The sequence below is a fragment of the Panthera tigris genome, chromosome B3, assembly GCF_018350195.1.
Source record: "Panthera tigris isolate Pti1 chromosome B3, P.tigris_Pti1_mat1.1, whole genome shotgun sequence".
NCBI lineage: Eukaryota > Metazoa > Chordata > Mammalia > Carnivora > Felidae > Panthera > Panthera tigris.
Window position 1 is genome coordinate 53,745,120 of NC_056665.1, and position 18,079 is coordinate 53,763,198.

The window sequence follows — 18,079 nt, forward strand, 5'->3', positions numbered from 1 at the left end:
TGAGCCCCCCAGGTGCCCCCCAAATTATTTATATTTAACTGAAATATAGTTGGCATACAATATTATATTAGTTTCAGGTGTACAGCATAGTGATTTGACATTTATATATATTACAAAATATTCATTGTGGTAAGTGTAATTACCATCTGTCACCATGCAAAATTATTATGATATTATTTACCATTTTCCCTATGTAACAATTTATATTTCTGTGACTTATGTTATAATTGGAAGTTGGTACTTTTTAACTCTCCCTTCCCTCTGGGGACCACCAGTTCTCTGTATTTATGAGTTTGTTTCCATTTTGCTTTGTTTGTTCATCTGTTTTTTTAGATTCCACATATAAGTAAAATCATACGGTTTTGTCTTCCTCTGTCTGATGTATTTCAGTAAACTTAATACCATCTAGGTCCATTTGTGTTGTCCCAAATGGCAAGATTTCATTCTTTCTAATGACTGAATAGTATTCCAGTGTGTGTGTGTGTGTGTGTGTGTGTGTGTGTGTGTGTGTGTGTGTAGCATATCTTTATTCATCTGTTGGTAGGCACTGGGCTGCTTCCATCTTTGCTATTGTAAATAATGCTGCAATAAACATAGGAGTGTATATGTCTTTTTGAATGAGAGTTTTTGTTTTTTGGGGGTAAATAACCAGAGGTGGAATTGGTGGACGGTATGGTACTTCTATTTTTTTTTTTTAATGTTTATTTTTGAGAGAGAGAGAGCATGAGTGGGGGGGAGGGTGTGCAGAGAGAAATCCAAAGTGGGCTCCGCCCTGATGCAGAGAGCCCAATGCAGGGCTCAAACCCATGAACTGTGAAATCATGATCTGAGCCAAAGTCAGATGCTCAACCAACTGAGCCATCCAGGCACCCCTGGTATTTCTATTTTTAATCTTTTGAGGAAACTCTATATTGTTTTTCATAGTGGTTGTACCAATTGACCTTTCCACAAATAGTACATGAGGGTTCTCTGTTGTCCACATCCTCACCACCACTTCTTATTTCTTGTCTGTTTGATTCTACTATTCTGACAGATGTGAAGTGCTATCTCATTGTGGTTTTGATTTACATTTCCCTGATGCTTAGTGATATTGAGCATCTTTTCATGTGTCTGTTGGCCATCTGTATGTCTTTAGAGAAATGTCTGTTCAAGTCGTTTTCCCATTTTTACTTGGATTTTTTTTTTATCTCAAGTTGTATGAATTAAATATTTTGGATGTTAACCCCTTACCAGATATATCATTTACAAATATCTTCTCCCACTCAGTAGGTTGCCTTTTGTTTTGTTGATGGTTTTCTTCACTGTGCAAAAGCCTTTTAGTTTGATATAGTCCCAATTGTTTATTGTCAGCTGCAAATAGTGACAATTTTACTTCTTCTTTACCCATTTGAGTGCCTTTAATTTCTTTTTCTTATTTGATTGCTGTGGCTAGGACTTCCAGCACTGTGTTGAATAAAAGTGGCAAGATTGGACATCCTTGTCTTGCTCCTGGTCTTAGAGGAAACATTTTTAGCTTTTCACCACTGAGGATGACGTTAGCTGTGGGTTTGTCATACATGGCCCTGATTATGTTGAGATATGTGCCCTCTGTATCCACTTTGCTGAATTTTTTTTTTTATCATGAATGTTAAATTTTGTTGAATGCTTTTTCTGTATCTGTTGAGATGATCATTTGATTTTATCCTTCATTTTTGTTGATGTGGTGTATCACACTGATTGATTTGTGGCTACTGAATCATCCTTGCATCCCTGGAAAATCTTCTAACAACAAGGACATTCTTGTCTACAAGATTGTCACAACACCCAAAAAGTATAACTTTAATTAATGACATAGATTCTGTTTTTCAATTTCTCCATTTGTCCCTAAAACATATTATCTTTCAGAGCTGGTTTTTATTTTTGGTATAGTATCTAATGGATGTTCACACATTGTGTTTGGCTTTTAGTCCCTTTGTTTTCTTCTAAATTTAGAACAGTTTTTCATTGTATAGAATTTTGGAAAAGTCCAGTCCAACTCCTAAACATATTTGGATTGTACATTTTTGGCACAAATACCATATAGATAATTTGTTTTTTAGTGGACAACTAGTGTTTTTTATGAGGAATGCAACTTTCTGATCTTCCTCACACAGAATTTCATTTTACCGACCAATAGTCATTTCTGTGTAATGAGGCTAAATGTTTTGGCCACACATCTGGGTCTGTATCTTCTCTGGCGCAGATTTTTGGAGAAAGCTGACACCATCCTTTGCATCATCATGATTGGGAATGATGCATCTTTGGGTTATATCAGTTTGTATAGATTTGGTAATAGATTGGAGAGCTATTATAACCTAAAGTATTCATTTGCTATGTAGTCAGTTAAGAAACATTTTTGAGCCCCTATGATAGGCTAGGAAGTGCCACTCTTTCTTGATTTTAAGTAGGTTTTTTACAATTCAGTAAAATACATGTATCTTTACACAGTTGTTTACAGTAGCAATGATAACTTAAGAATTGTTAAACATTACTACAAGTAGTAAATTTGCCAGAGGATCACAGACTAGAGACCTTCTAATCAGCCCGGGGTGGTCAGGGGAAAAAAATCATACAGAAGTGGTATTTTACCTCAATGATATATTTAATGTCTGCAACATTTAATAAAAATGTATTTGCATTTATGTAAATTTTCACAATATCATCAGGAAGCTTGGGCCATTGGTGATGTATATGAAAATATAACAAGCCCAAACACGGTATTGTGGGGAAACAAAAATTTTGTCATGTATGCTTTATTGTTTATTATCATCATATTCATATAAATCTCATATTCTTTAAGATGTAAAGAATTCCAGCTAATTGAGTCTATTTTCTGTTCTTTTTTTCCTTTTTTTCGTGTTTGTTTATTTTTGAGAGAGAGAGAGAGTGTGACTGGGGAAGGGGTAGAGAGAGAGAGAGATAGGGAGACATAGAATCTGAAGATCTGAAGCAGGGTCCAGGGTCTGAGCTGTCAGCACAGAGCCTGATGCAGGGCTCGAACTCAGAGACTGTGAGATCACGACCCAAGCTGAAGTCGGACGCTTAAGCGACTGAGCTACCCAGGTGCCCCTATTTTCTGTTCAAAAATTTTAATTCCAGTATAGTTAACATATAGTTTTATATTTGTTTCACGTATACAGTATAGTGATTCAACAATTGGATACATTACTCAGGGCTCATCCTAAGTGTACTCTTTATCTCCTTCATCTGTTTCACCCATTCTTCCCCCCTCCCCTCAGGTAACCTTCAGTTCTGTCTAGTTAAAGTCTGTTTTTGGTTTGTCTTTTTCTTTGTTCATTTAAATTTGTTTCTTAAATTCCACATATGAGTGAAATTACCAGGTGTTTGTCTTTCTCTGGTTTATTTTACTTAGGATTATACTTTCTGGTTCTACCCATGTCACTGCAAATGGCAGGATACCATTCTTTTTAATGGCTGAATAATATTCACACACACACACACACACACACACACACAAACACACACGCCATTTCTTCTTTATCCGTTCATCTACCAAAGAACACTTGGGCTGCTTCCATAATTTGGCTATTGTAAATATTGCTGCAATAAACAAAGGGGTGCATATATCCCTTCAAATTAGTGTTTTTGTATTCTTTAGTTAAATACCCAATAGTGCAGTTACTGGGTCATAGGGTAATTCAATTTTTAATATTTTGAAGAACCTCCATATTATTTTCCTCAGTGGCTACACAAGTTTGCATTCCCACCAAACCCACATGAGGTTTCCTTTTCTCCACACTTGTTGTTTCTTGTGTTTTTGATGTTAGTCATTCTGACAGGTGTGAGGCGCTATCTAATTGTGGTTTTGATTTGGATTTCCCTGATGATGAGTGATGTTGAGCATCTTTTCATGTGTCTGTTGGCCATCTGTATGTCTTCTTTGGAGAAATGTCTGTTAATGTCTTCTGACCATTTTTTAATTGGATTATTTTCATGTTGAGTTGCATAAATTCTTTATATATTTTGGATACTAACCCTTTATCAGATATGTCATTTGCAAATCTCTTCCTCCATTCAGTTGGTTGTCACTTAGTTTTGTTGATTGTTTCCTTTGCTGTGCAGAAGGTTTTTATTTTGATGTAGTCCCAATAGTTAATTTTTGCTTTTGTCTCCCTTGCTTCAGGAGACATATCTAGAAAAATACTGCTACAGCTAATGTCCAGGAAATTACTGCCTGTGCTCTCTTCTTGGATTTTTATGGTTTCAGGCCTCACATTTAGGTCCTTGCTCCATTTTGAGTTTATTTTGTGTATGGTGTGAGAAAGCGGTTCCAGTTTCTTTTTTTTTTTTTTGCACGTAGTGTCCAGTTTTCCTAACACCATTTATCGAACAGACTTTTTGCCATTTATATTCTTGCCTCCTTTGTTGAAAATTGATTGACCATATAATTGTGGGTTTATTTCTGGGTTTTCTATTCTGTTCCATTGATCTATGTGTCTATGTTTTTTTAAATAAAGTTTATTTGTTTGAGAGAGACAGAGAGAGTGCAAATGGGGGAGGGGCAGACAGAGAGGGAGAATCCCAAGCAGGCTCTGCACTGTCGGAGCAGAACAAGAAATGGGGCTTGAACTCCTGAAACTGTGAGATCATGACCTGAGCCAAAATCAAGAGTTAGATGCTTAACTGACTGAGCCACTCTATGTGTCTATTTTTTGTGCCAGTACCATACTGTTTTGAGTATTATAGCCTTGTGGTATATATTGAAATCTGGGATTGTGATACCTCCATTTTTTTTCTTTTTCAAGACTGCTTTGGCCACTTAGGGACATTCCATACAAATTTTAGGATTGGGTGTTCTAGTTCTGGGAAAAATGCTGTTGGTATTTTGATAGAAATTGTATTAAATGTATAGATTTCTTTGGGTGCTATGGACATTTTAACAATATTTGTTCCTCTAAAACATGAGCTTAGAAAATTTTTTCATTTGTTTGTGTTGTCTTTAATTTCTTTCATCAACTTTTTATAGTTTTCAGAGTACAGATCTTTCACCTCCTTGCTTAAGTTTATTCTTAGGTATTTTATTGTATTTGGTGCAATTATAAATGGGACTGTTTTCTTAATTTTTCTATATGCTACTTCATTTGTAGTGTATGCAAATGCTACAGATTTCTGCATGTTGATTTTGTATCCTACAATTTTACTGAATTCATTTATTTATGAATTCTAGTAGTTCTTTCTGGTAGTTTTTTGGTAGAGTCTTTAAAGGTTTTCTACATACAGTATCATGTCATCTACAAATCGTGGAAGTTTTACTTCTTTACCAATTTGGATAGTTTTGTGTCATGTCTTACTGTTGTGACTAGGACTTGTAGTACTATGTTGAATAAAAGTGGAGACAGCGGACCTCCTTGTCTTCTTCCTGATCTTGGACAAAAGCTCTCAGTTTTTCACCATCAAGTATGATGTTAGCTGTGGGTTTTTATTACATTGAGGTATGTTTCCTCTAAACCTAACTTGTTGAGAGGTTTTTTATTTTATTTATTAATCATGAATGGATGCTATACTTTGTCAAATGCTTTTTCTGCATCTATTATAATGATTGTATAATGATTGTTTCTATCCTTTCTTTTACTAATGTGATGTATCACAGTGATTGCTTTGTGGATATTGAACTACCTTTGCATTCTGGGAATAAATCTACTTTATCATGGTGTACAATTTTTCAAATGTATTGTTAAATTTGGTTTGCTAGTATTTTGTTGAGGATTTTTGCATTTATGTTCATCAGAGATAGTGGCTTGTAGTTCTCTTTTTTTGTGGTGTCTTTATCTGGTTTTGGTATCAGGGTAATGCTGGCCTCATAGAATGAATTTGGAAACTTTCCTTCCTCTTCTATTTTATGGAATAGTTTGAGAAGAATAGGTACTAACTCCTCTTTAAATGTTAGGTAGAGGGGCGCCTGGGTGGCTCAGTCGGTTAAGCAGCCGACTTCGGCTCAGGTCATGATCTCACGGTCAGTGAGTTCAAGCCCCGCATCGGGCTCTGTGCTGACAGCTCAGAGCCTGGATCCTGTTTCAGATTCTGTGTCTCCCTCTCTCTCTGACTCTCCCCTGTTCATGCTTTGTCTCTCTCTGTCTCAAAAATAAATGTTAAAAAAATTAAAAAAAAAATAAATGTTAGGTAGAATTGACCTGTGAAACTGTCTGATCCTAGACTTTTGTTTTTTGGGAGTTTTTTGACAACTGATTCAATTTTCTTATTGGTAATTGGTCTATTCAAATTTTCTGTTTCTTCCTGATTCAGTTTCAGGAGGTTATATGTTTCTAGGAATGTATCCATTTCTTCTAAGTTGTCCAATTTGTTGGACTCTAATTTTTTCATAATATTCTCTGATAATCTTTTGTATTTCTGTGGTGTTAGTTTTATCGATCTTTTCGAAGAACCAACTCCTGGTTTTGATGTGTTCTATTGTTTTTTTTTTTTAGTTTCTATTTTGTTTTTCTTCTTTAATCTTTACTATTTCTTTTTTTCTACTTCTTTCTATTTCTAGCTCCTTTAGGTGTGAGGTTAGGTTGTTTAGTTGAGATTTCTTGCTCCTTAAGCAGACCTGTATTGCTGTAAGCATCCCTCTGAGAACAGATTTGCTGCATCCCAAAGATTTTGGACCATTGTGTTTTCATTTACATTTGTTTCCCTGTATTTTTTGATATCCTCTTAGATTGTTGACTCATTCATTGTTCAGTAGCATGTTATTTACCTCCAGGTATTCTCTTATCAGATTTTTTTTTTTTCTGGTTAAGTTCTAGTTTCATAGTGTTGTGGTTGGAAAAGATGCATGGTTTGATTGCAATCTTTTTGAATTTCTTGAATCTTTTTTAAAAAAATAAACGTTTATTCATTTTTGAGAGAGTGAGAGTGAGAGCAGGGAAGGAACAGAGATGGGAGGTGGGAGCAGAGGTTCTGAAGTGGGCTCTGCTCTGGCAGCAGCAAACCTGATGCAGGGCTTGAACTCGCGAACCATGAGATCATGACCTGAGCTGAAGTTGGATGCTCAACTGACTTAGCCACCCAGATGCCCTGAGTCTTGATTTGTGCCTAATATGTGATCTATCTGGAGAATGTTCTATGTGGACTTGACAAGAATGTATATTCTACTGTTTTAGGATGGAATGTTCTGAATATATGTTAGATACATGTGGTCCAGTGTATCATTCAAAGCCATTCTTTCCTTGTTGATTTTCTGCTTGCATCATCTGTCCATTGGTGTAAGTGGGGTGTTAAAATACCCTAATATTGCTGTATTACTGTTGATTACTTCCTTTATGTTTGTTATTAGCTGCTTTATGTATTTGGGTACACCTGTGTCAGGTACATAAATATTTACAATTGTTATATCTTCCTGTTGGATTGTTTTATGATTGTATAGTGTCCTCCTTTGTCTCTTATTACAGTCTTTGTTTTAAAGTTTATTTTGTCTGATATAAGTATTGCTACCTCTGTTTTCTTTTCACTTTCATCTGCATGATAAATGCTTCTCCATTCCTTCACTTTGAATCTACAGGTGCCTTTAGGTCTGAAATGAGTCTCTTGTAGGTGGCATATAGCTGGGGCTTGCTTTTTTTTTTTTTTTTAAATCCATTCTGTCATCCTGTTTCTTTTGATTAGAACATTTAGTCTACCTAAATTCAAAGTAGTCATTGATATGTATGTGCTTATTTGCCATTTTGTTAGTATGGTGGTTTTTGTAGTTTTTCTCTGTTCCTTTCTTGTCTTGCTGTCTTCTCTCATGGTTTACTAGCTTTCTTTAGTGATACACTTGGATTCCTTTCTCTTATTGTTTGCATATATATTATCAGTATTTTATTTGTGGTTACTATTAGGTTATATGTGACATTTTAGGCATATAGTGGTCTATATTAAGTTGATGTTCACTTCAGTTTGAACCCATTCATTAGTGTTCTCCCTCCCCAGGTTTCAGGTATATGGTGTCATAGTTTATATCCTTTTATTTTGTGATCTCTTGACTGATTTTTAAAAATATACCTATTTTTTAATTTCTTTTGGGCTTCCTACTTTTCTTATTCATACTTATGGTTTTTCCTTCCCACTCAAGCAAAGGGCTGGTTTAGTGGTCATGAACTCCTTTAATTTTTGTTTGTCTGAGAAACTCTTTATCTCTCCTTCTATTCTGAATGATAGCCTTGTTGGATAGAGTATTTTTAGCTGCAGTTTTTTCTTCCATCACTTTGAATATATCATTTCACTCCCTTCTGGCCTGCAAAGTTACTGCCAAAAAATCATCTGATAGTCTTATGGGGTTTCCCTTGTATGTAATTTTACTTTTCTCTTGCTGCTTTTCAAATTTTTTCATTGTCACTGCTTGTTGCCATTTTAATTTCTATGTGTTTTGGTGTGCATTTTCTTGGGTCGATTTTTGTTGGTGGCTCTCTGTGCTTCCTGCATCTGGAATTCTGTTTCCTCCCCAAGATTTGAGAACTTTCCAGGTATTATTTCTTGAAATGAATTTTCTGCCCCCTTGCCTCTTTTCTCCTTCTGGGGTCCCTATAATGCAAATGTTATTATGCTTGATGGTGTTGCTGAGTTCCCTAAGTCTATTTTCATTTTTTTAAAGTTATTTTTCTTCTTGGGGGCACCTAGGTTGCTAGCTGTTTGAGCATCTGACTCTTGATTTCAGCTCAGGTTATGATTCCAGGGTTGTGGGATTGAGACCTGTGTTGGACTCCATGCTGAGCATGGAAACTGCTTAAGATTCTCTCTTTCTCTCCCTCTATCCTTCTCCCTCACTTGTGCTCTCTCTCTAAAATAAAGAAAAATGAATTTTTCTCTCTCCTATTCAGCTGGATTATTTTCCATTACTCTGTCTTCCAGGTCATGATCCAGTCTTCTGTTTCCTGTAGTCTACTGTTCATTCCCAATCTAGTGTATTTTTGGTTTCATTTAGTGTATTTTTAATTTCAGTTATTGAGTTCTGTATCTCTGGTTCCTTTTAATGTTCTTTATCTCTTTGTTGGAGGTCTCACTGAGGTCTTTCAGTCTTTCTTGGGTCCAGTGAGTATCTTTCTGACCACTACTTTAAATTCTCTATCAGGCATTTTACTTACCTTCATTTTGTTTAGATCTCTTGCTGTGATTCTGTCCTCTTGTTTCATTTGGAGCATATCCTCTATCTCCTCATTTTGTGTAATTGTGTCTGTTTCTGTGTGTTTCTATGTGTAGAGGCATTATGAAGAAGAGGTCTTGTAGTGCCCTGAAATGCAGTGTCCCTTCTTCACCAGCAGCTGGTGCTTCAGAGGTATCTCCTATGTGTGTTGTGTGCACCATGCTGTTGTAGCCTAGCTACATTTGCTTCCATTCCGGTTGTCTGCAATGGCTGTTTTTGCCTGTTGTGGGCAGGGTTTGGTCACTGTGTTGTTAGTGGGCCAGTCTGGGGCTGCCTTGGGCTTGAGTCAGATCAGGCATTTTCTACAGATACAGTAGCACCGAACTGCAGGGTGCTTTTCCTGTGTTGTCCCCTTAGAAGCTTTTGTTGGTAGACAGGGCCTGCAGTCAGACCTCATGTCTGTCCCCAGCCCACTGCTGGGGCCACAGTTGGATGGGGGTGTGTGGTTATCTTCCCCTCTCCCTGGGGCAGGAGTCCCTTTGGAGTGGTGCTGGCCGCTGTTGGGGATGCTTGCATACTGCCGGGTTTGTGGCACCATTTTGGGTAGGCTCTGGCCAAGGGCATATTGGAGGGGGTGGATCCACATAAGTACTGGGGGCGGGCACTGGTGTTAACAAAGTTTGTGCCTGGGTCGTGTTTGAGAGAGAACCTGGAAGTGAGGTCTGGACCCTGGAGAATGCTGGGGAAGGGCACAGCTATTAGCAAGCTAGATAGCCAGTGTTGGTGCCGTGCTGGTTCCTGTAGGTCTCTGTCTAGACTGAGGGGCAGGGGAGGGAAATGGTGCCCACTGTCTTCTTTATTCCTTGAGGCGTCTCCCAAGGACCCCTGTTTCTCCAGTGTATGCTCTGAGATTATAAATAAGTAGCCCTCCTGTAAACTCCAGGCATTTTTCAAACAGGTGCTTCTGTGCTTTACGCATGTCCTCGGGAATGTTTGTTGCGCTGTTTTAGGGTAGGGTCTCAGTTCCATATTGTCCTCCCTTCTGACTCTCCCAGAGTAGAACAGGCTGACTTTTCAAGTTCCAGGTGTTAAATTCTGATGGTTAAAATAACTTGCAAAATTACACCCCTCTGGTTTTCACTGCCAAATGTTATGGGGATTCTCTGGGCCTGGGGTGCCCATTGTGAGGGTCTGTTCCATTCCAATCTCAGCACCTGTGGAGTCACTCCTTCCATGGAAAGGCCCATGGGTCTGTTGAGATCCTGACTGTGTCTCCTCACTTCTACCCTCTTTGATGTGTCCTCTTTATATTTAGCTGTGGAGAGTTTGTTGTGCCAGACTTCTGGTGGTTTCTGGGTTATTTAAACTGATGTGGCTGTTATCTAGTTTGTATCCCTGAGACAAGATGAGCTTAGGGTTCTGCTCCTGAACCGTCTTCCCTGGAAGTTCTCTGTTCTTGATAATTCACCCTTTCCATATAGCTTATATGGGAGGCCCAAGACAAATCATTTTAAAGCCTATGAAGAGCATTATTCTTGTGTAAAATTCTTAATTGAGATTTCATGTAGTTTGGTAACATAGGAAGGAAAAGAAGTAGGTAATAAAGGCTTTCTTTAAACTAGCTAAAGCTTTTCTTGTTTCCAAAGAACCAAGGAGGTTGTGGAGCCAGTGTGCATTAGTCCACAGGGAAGCCCTTGCTCAGTATGTTTATGGGGTCACATTATTTCTTTCTTTTTAAAAAAAAATTTTTTTTAACGTTTATTTATTTTTGAGACAGAGAGAGACAGAGCATGAACGGGGGAGGGTCAGAGAGAGAGAGGGAGACACATAATCGGAAACAGGCTCTAGGCTCTGAGCTGTGAGCACAGAGCCCGACGCGGGGCTTGAACTCACCAACCGTGAGATCATAACCTGAGCCGAAGTCGGACGCTTAACCGACTGAGCCACCCAGGCGCCCCCACATTATTTCTTTCATTGACATTTTGTTGGCCCATTCCTCTACAAAATATTAAAAACTGTAGTTTACAATTGTGTGCGTATAAAGACAAGTATAATGTATTACTGCTATATTCATTTTTTCTTCTAATTTTAAAATAAATTAAAATTTAAACACTTTTATGTGTCCCTAAAAGTATTGTGGGCCCTAGGCAATGCATCTCTTATGCTTACAAAGGAGGTTTTTTTTTTTTTTTTTTTTTTTTTTTTTTTTTTTTGGTTGAAATTTATCCTCCTGCTTCTCAGGCATTATTGTGATCATATACTATTTATCAGGTAGTGGGTTGGTCCTGCGGTAGAGGATTGATTATAAAGACAAAGAAGACATGGAAACTACCTGGTGGCACCGTATCAATGCATATAAAAGTACATGTATATATTTTAATATATGTGTTTAAAGAGTGTTATTTCTGCTTGCGTTTATCCCTTATGGAACAATGATAAATCCAAAAGTTCTTTCTTAAGTACTTTTGCAGTTCTACTTGTGAAGGTAATAGGTGTTGTTTGAGCTTGGTTTTTGTTTAATATAATAATTTGAAGAAAATGAAATTTTTTTCAAAATCATCTATTTTCTTAGTTTAACTGAAAATGAGGCCATTAGAATGAAGTGATAATCAGTACTAACCAATGATACACTAAGAACAGTGCTGGTTTTGCAAAAACTCTCATAACTTTGGGGTTAGGATTTTCTAATGAATTTTCCTGTATGTTTTAATAACATTTTGGTGTCCAGAGGAAATAGAACATGGGAAATTTTATTTGGTACCACTAGAGATGAGGGGGAAATTCCCAATTCCTTCCATTTCACTTTAGTAAAATTCTGTGCAAAAGATGATAGAATTAAACCAGAGACTAAATCTTTGCTGCTCATCCTAAGTATTTCAGGGCATGAGCTTTCCATTCATAGGTTCATCAGTTTTTTACCTGGAAGAGAAGGAGGTGCAGCGTTAGTGTTCCTAGTCCTATTTACATTCTAGATTTTTATGTCTTGCTTAAATTTCTTTGAAATAGAAGTCTTTTTTTCTCCATAGAGAGTACACTATGTACTTAAAATTTTGCCTTTATAGTCACTGTGCACAGTTGCAAATAGAAAGTGTAGAAAAGAGATGTCTTCTGGCTCTCATACACTTTGCAAAATTGTGTGCTGCTCTTAAGTTTTTTCAATTGTGGTATTGTGTAGGCTTTGATCAATCTGATGTTTTATTACTCAGGATGTGGACTAGGTTGGGCTGCTGTTAAAGAACCACTAGTCACTGGAGACTATCTAAAGAGGGCTGATCCTCAACAACATCCTTTATCACTTCTCAATGGGTTTGGGGGGTGGTGGCTATTTTCTCCTTGAATGCTCTTTTTTCCTGGTCTTCATGATTCTTGTGGAAATTCTTGCTTCTCAGCATGCTATGACCCTGTTTCCTTCACTGGACCTCAGTGGTGGAAATTTCCCCTGGTTCAGTCTTCTATACTTTTCTCTATGTATAATGTGTTCCTCAGAGTACTCCTCTTCTTCTGCTCATTTCTTTGGAGATGACTCTTAAATCTACAGTGCCTATCGTGACATCTTGCCTAATGTTATACTTTATTCCCAACTACTACTGTCTTTGATCTAATAATTCTATTGATATAGCTTTAAGTTGTACAGAATGATAAAACTTGGGAATTAAAAGGATCTTCAGTCATCTTGTCCACATTGTCTTCCAACCTGACAATCTATTCCTATAGTGTGGCTGATTTTTCCCCCCTTGAATATTTACTCTAATAGTAGTTCAGGCATGTAATTTAGAAGATACATCATTCTCTGGGCAGTAAATTCTGCATGTTAACTAGAATTTCACATCCTTGTTAAGTGTACTTTCTGTTCTGTAGTTTGGAATAACAGAATATTTATTCTGCCTTTTACATTAAAGATCATCAAATGTTTAAAGGTCTTTTTCATATCAGTGCCCTCACAGACACATGGAGAATGATGTTTGACCAAATATCCAGGCATCCCATTGCCCAGTCAAGTTGACATATTAAAATTAACCAGCACAAATTGCTTCTCGGCCTTTTGGCTAAGATCAAGTGTAAAATTAACCAGCACAGCCATATTTTAGTGTATTGTTATTCTTAAATTTGTCTTGTTCTCCTTTTAGTTTGGTCAGTTTTTGCTCTATATATTTCTAGGTTACATTATTAGATGTATGCAAATTTAGAGTTACATATTCCTGGAAGAATAATCTTCTATTATTATGGATTGTCCCTATTTATCTTCAGTAATTCTTACTGTATTAAAGTCCACTTTATCTGAGATTAATGTAGTGATACCAGATTTCCTCTGATTAATGTTTACATGTTATATATTTTTTCTTTTCACTTTCAGTGCTTTAATGTTCTTAAATTTAAGATGCAGTATATAGTGTTTTTAAAAAATAGTTTGACAGAGGTATCTTGGTGGCTCAGTTGGTTAAGCATCCAACTCTTTTTTTTTTAATGTCTTATTTATTTTTGAGAGAGACAGAGACAGAGTGCGAGTGGGGGAGGGGCAGAGAGAGAGGCAGTCACAGAATCTGAAGCAAGCTCCAAGCTGTCAACACAGAGCCCAATGTGGGGCTCAGACTCATGAACCGCAAGATCATAACCTGAGCTGAAGTAGGACACTTAACCCACTGAGCCACCCAGGAGCCTCAGCATCCAACTGGTTTCTGGTTCAGGTCATGACCTCATGGTTTGTGAATTAGATAGAGCCCTGCACAGAGCTCAGTGTTGACAGCGTGGAGCCTGCTTGGGATTCTCTTTGCTTGTCCCCTGCTCGTTCTCATTCTCTTTCTCTCTCAAAAAAATAAACATTAAAAAAAAATAGTTTGACAAATTTTGACTTTTAAATTAAGTATTTAGTTCATTTGTGGTTAATATAATTACTGATATATTTGTTTAAATCAATTATCTTACTATTTGTTATTCTACATTTCTTTTCTCTTTTTTGTTGCCTGCCTTTGCATTTGCAATATTTCTATTATTCCATTTCCAAGCATCTATTAGTTTGTTACTTATCATTCCCGCAATATTCTTTTTGTGGTTATTCTTAAGATTGCAACATATCTATTTAATTAACTTATAGTACTTTTATCATTTTGTGAGCCATTTAAGAATTTAGAACATTTTACCTCTTTACCTACTTTTTGTGTTACTGATATCATGTATTTAATTCTTTGTATATTTTAAAATCAACAAGACAGCAGTAACAAATAACGTCTGTTGTTGTCAATATGGTCATTTTTTGCTTAGGTTTACCTACAATTTTTCAGTTTTTTTTCTTCATTTTCCTGCGTTTCTGTGATTCTGTCCAGAATAATTTTCCTTTTGCCTAAAGAATTCCTTTTGTTTATTTATTTTTTAAATGTGGAACTACTGGTAGCGAATTCAGTCTCTTTTTATTAGGAAAAAAATCCTTATTTTGCATTTATATTTGGATGAATATTTCTACTGGGCATAGAACTCTACGTTGGTAGTCTTTTCTTCTGGCACTTTAAAGGTATTGCTCCATTACATTCAAACCTCCACTCATTCTTTTAAAAAGTAAGCTGATATTCTTATGACTCTTTTGTTGGGATGATAGGTCTTTTCTTCTGGCTACTTCAAAAATTGTCTTTTTGTTTTTCAGTATTTTTATTATTCTGTGCCTAGGTATGGTTTGCTTCATATTTATCTAGTTTGGAATTCACAGAGATTCTCAGATTTTCAGCTTGATTTCTTTTGGAGTTTTGGAAAATTCTCATCTGAGTATCAAAAATTGTTATTACTCCCTATTCTCTCAGTTCTTGTTTGTGAAAGTCCAGTTATACATATGGTAGACCTTTTGCCAGATATCTTATGTGTTTATGCTTTTGCTGATATTTTCAACTTTTTTCTCCCTTCCATGCTTAGTTTTTATATTTTTAATGACTAGTTTACAATTATTCCTTGCTGCTGCTGTGTCTAATTTGCTGTTAAACTCAAACTGAATGCTTAATTTACATTGTTATATTTTTAAATTCTTGAGTTTTTGTTTCTTTTATTGTACCATTTGGTTTTCTAGGGAAATTATTCATTTTATCATCCACTTTAATGTACATGTTAACCACAATTATTTTAAAGTCGACCTCTGATAGTTCTAATATCTAGATCACCTGTCGGTTGGTTTCTATTTTCTACTTTTTTCTCTGTTTCCAATAGTTTGCTATTGTCCCCTGCCATGCTTCATAATTTATTATTGAAGTATAGGCCTTACATATGAAAAAACTATAGAGGATCTGGATAATGTTATCTTCCTCAAGGAGAATTTATTTTTCTTTTCACACACACTTAGAGAAGGAACAGATTATCTAGTCATGAACTGAAATACTTTGAGGCTGTCTTTCAGTATTTATAAGGTCTAGTCTATTTTTGTTCTTACTCCTAGAATGCAGTCCTTCAGAAGTCAACTGGAGACCTAGAGTGTTACCAAGGCTTCTCCTCCCAGCTAGATTCTGAGTTTTAATTATTGTCTTATCTCACCTCTGGGAAGCTGAGGAATTAGCAATCCCTTAAGGGGAAAGGTACAGAATATCAGGTTTACATCAATACATTGTTCTTTTCTGCTGGTTCTTGGCCCTTCAAGTTTTGTCTGATTTTGTTGTTCTATATTTTCCAACATTTTGTATATTTCATCAAGCTGTTATAGTTGTTCTTAACAGATGGGTTGATCCTGACACAAGTTACTCCATTATAGTGGGAAGCTGAAAAACACATTTTTAATAATGTCTTATAAGTTTACCAGAAGACTACATTAAATATTACTATTCTATAGTAGTTATATGCATATTTGAATATATCAGGAAGATCTATGAGTAAGGAATAAGCAAATGAATAGTGAGGTTGGATAAGAAAATAATGGTTAATGAATATGTTAATCAGTATCGTCTGTTAGAATAGGGTTAAGCTTTAGCCATGACATGTACACAAAAGTAAGTCTACTGTGAACTACTTCATTACAGGAATAATGAAAATATAAATACTTCTTAGAATCATATGCCATACATACTTAGTGGGTTTAGAACATATTTATAAATGCATTTGTTCCACTTCTCCATTTCTTTATTACTCAGCATTCCCAAGTGTGTAATATTCTAATTGTTATACTTTGGTTTTGTAAAAGAAAAATCCTTAATTTTATCCTTAGAATTATAATAATTTATTTTAAAGAATGCTTTTTTAGCCCTTCCATAGACCCACACCTTAGATATTTCTTTGGTTCAGTGTTTGAGTCAGTATTTGGCATATGGTAAGCCCTTAATGAATGGTAGCTGTCATAGTTATTATTTTGAGTAGTTTGTGTAAGTGCTATTCGAATTATAGTCTCCTGGTGGACCTCATTCTCATGTAATATTGTGTTTGCTATTAATTCAAACAGAATTTCCTAATTTAAAGGAAATTATAATTTTTATTTCTGGGCTTAACTTTGAAATCTGGACTCTTTTGATGGTGATATAAAATCTTAAAGCTTATGAAGTAATTCCCAACATAGTGTTTTCTATAAAGAAAAGTACCCTTATTACCTGAAATTGTGTACTGTGAATTGTAAATTTATCTTCATATGAATAAGCTAATTAAAACATCATGTTTCAGGGCTTTTGGCTGAAATGATCTTGGTTGACTATGTTGGTGGTTGTTGTCTTATGATAATCAGAACATTGGTAGTTCTTTGACTTAGTTATCCGTCCATCTATCCAGCCATTTCACAAGTATTTACTGAACATCCATTATGTGCCAGACGTTATTTCAGAAGTTTCAGATACAGCTGTGAACAAAACAGGTTTTAAAAAGGAAAAAAACCTTCGGTCTATGTGGAGCTTACATTTCTGTGGGGGGAGAGGAAGAAAGCTGGTCAGCAAAATCAGTGACAAAGTAAATTATCTTGTACATTTGAGGGGCTTCAATTTTATGAGACTGACATGCTGCCTCTTGCACTAAGGAGGCAGGTAGGGGGATGCAGTTTCAAAAGGGGTAATCAGGGAAGGCTGAATTGAGGAAGACCTATTTGAGCAAAGATTTGAAGGAAGTGAGAGAGGAGCCATGTAGATATCTGGAAGAAGCATTCTAGGTAGCAGGAATAGCAAGTGCAAAGGCTTTGAGATGGGTATGTTCCTAGTTGTGTTCAAGGAATAACAAAGACCACTGTGGCTGGAGTTGAATGAACAATGGGGAGGGTTGTCAGGGCTAGACCCAGGTTTTTTGTTTTTTTGTTTTGTTTTTTTAGGCCTAAATGAATACAAAATACAAAATTAGGTATAATAGAGAATATTTATTTACAGTAACAAAATAAATCCCTATAAATTACAATTTTCAATTTTGAAAATTTGAAAATCCCACGCATACCACAAAATCCAGAAAAATAACCTAATGTCTTCATTAATTCACTGTCCAACGCAACTTTATAGTACTTTTTTCCTATATTTTTGTCCCCCTATTTTTGATTGCCTCTTATAGGACCATTATTGATTACATAATTTTCTATAGAAACATTAGAAAGATAATTCAGTTTTTCCTCTAGCTAAAGTTATGATGGTTTAGAATAGCTTTTCAGCTTGATGGCTTCATATATGAGCTGCTACAAATGTACTTGCCATGTGTAGTCCTGCTACATATGGGCTTGTGTTCTATAAGCACAGAAATTGTAATAAATTTTAATTTATTTTATTCCATCCCATAGAAAAAAATACATGGTATGCTTATTATATATGGTGTCAAAAATACTAGATACTTGAAAATTCCTAATACTACTACTAGGAGGTAAATTCTCTTTTGATTAGGAGTTGATGAAAATGAAATCTTTCACATACAATTTTATACGTGTGATAGCTGGAAGAATTCTGCACAGGCTGACTTCTGGGTCTGTATTGCAAACCTGTCTCCTCCATGATCCACATAATTCTGCTGCTAGGTACTGTAGGACACGGTCATATTGCTGTGTGACCTTGGGCCCTGCAT

General features: G+C 36.1%; 1 protein-coding gene across 8 annotated transcripts in view; it reads left to right on the top strand.

Annotated features, from left to right (window-relative positions):
- The window catches only part of ATP8B4 (ATPase phospholipid transporting 8B4 (putative)), a 255,880-nt gene that overhangs the window by 20,458 nt on the left and 217,343 nt on the right, over positions 1-18,079 (top strand). The window lies entirely within an intron of this gene.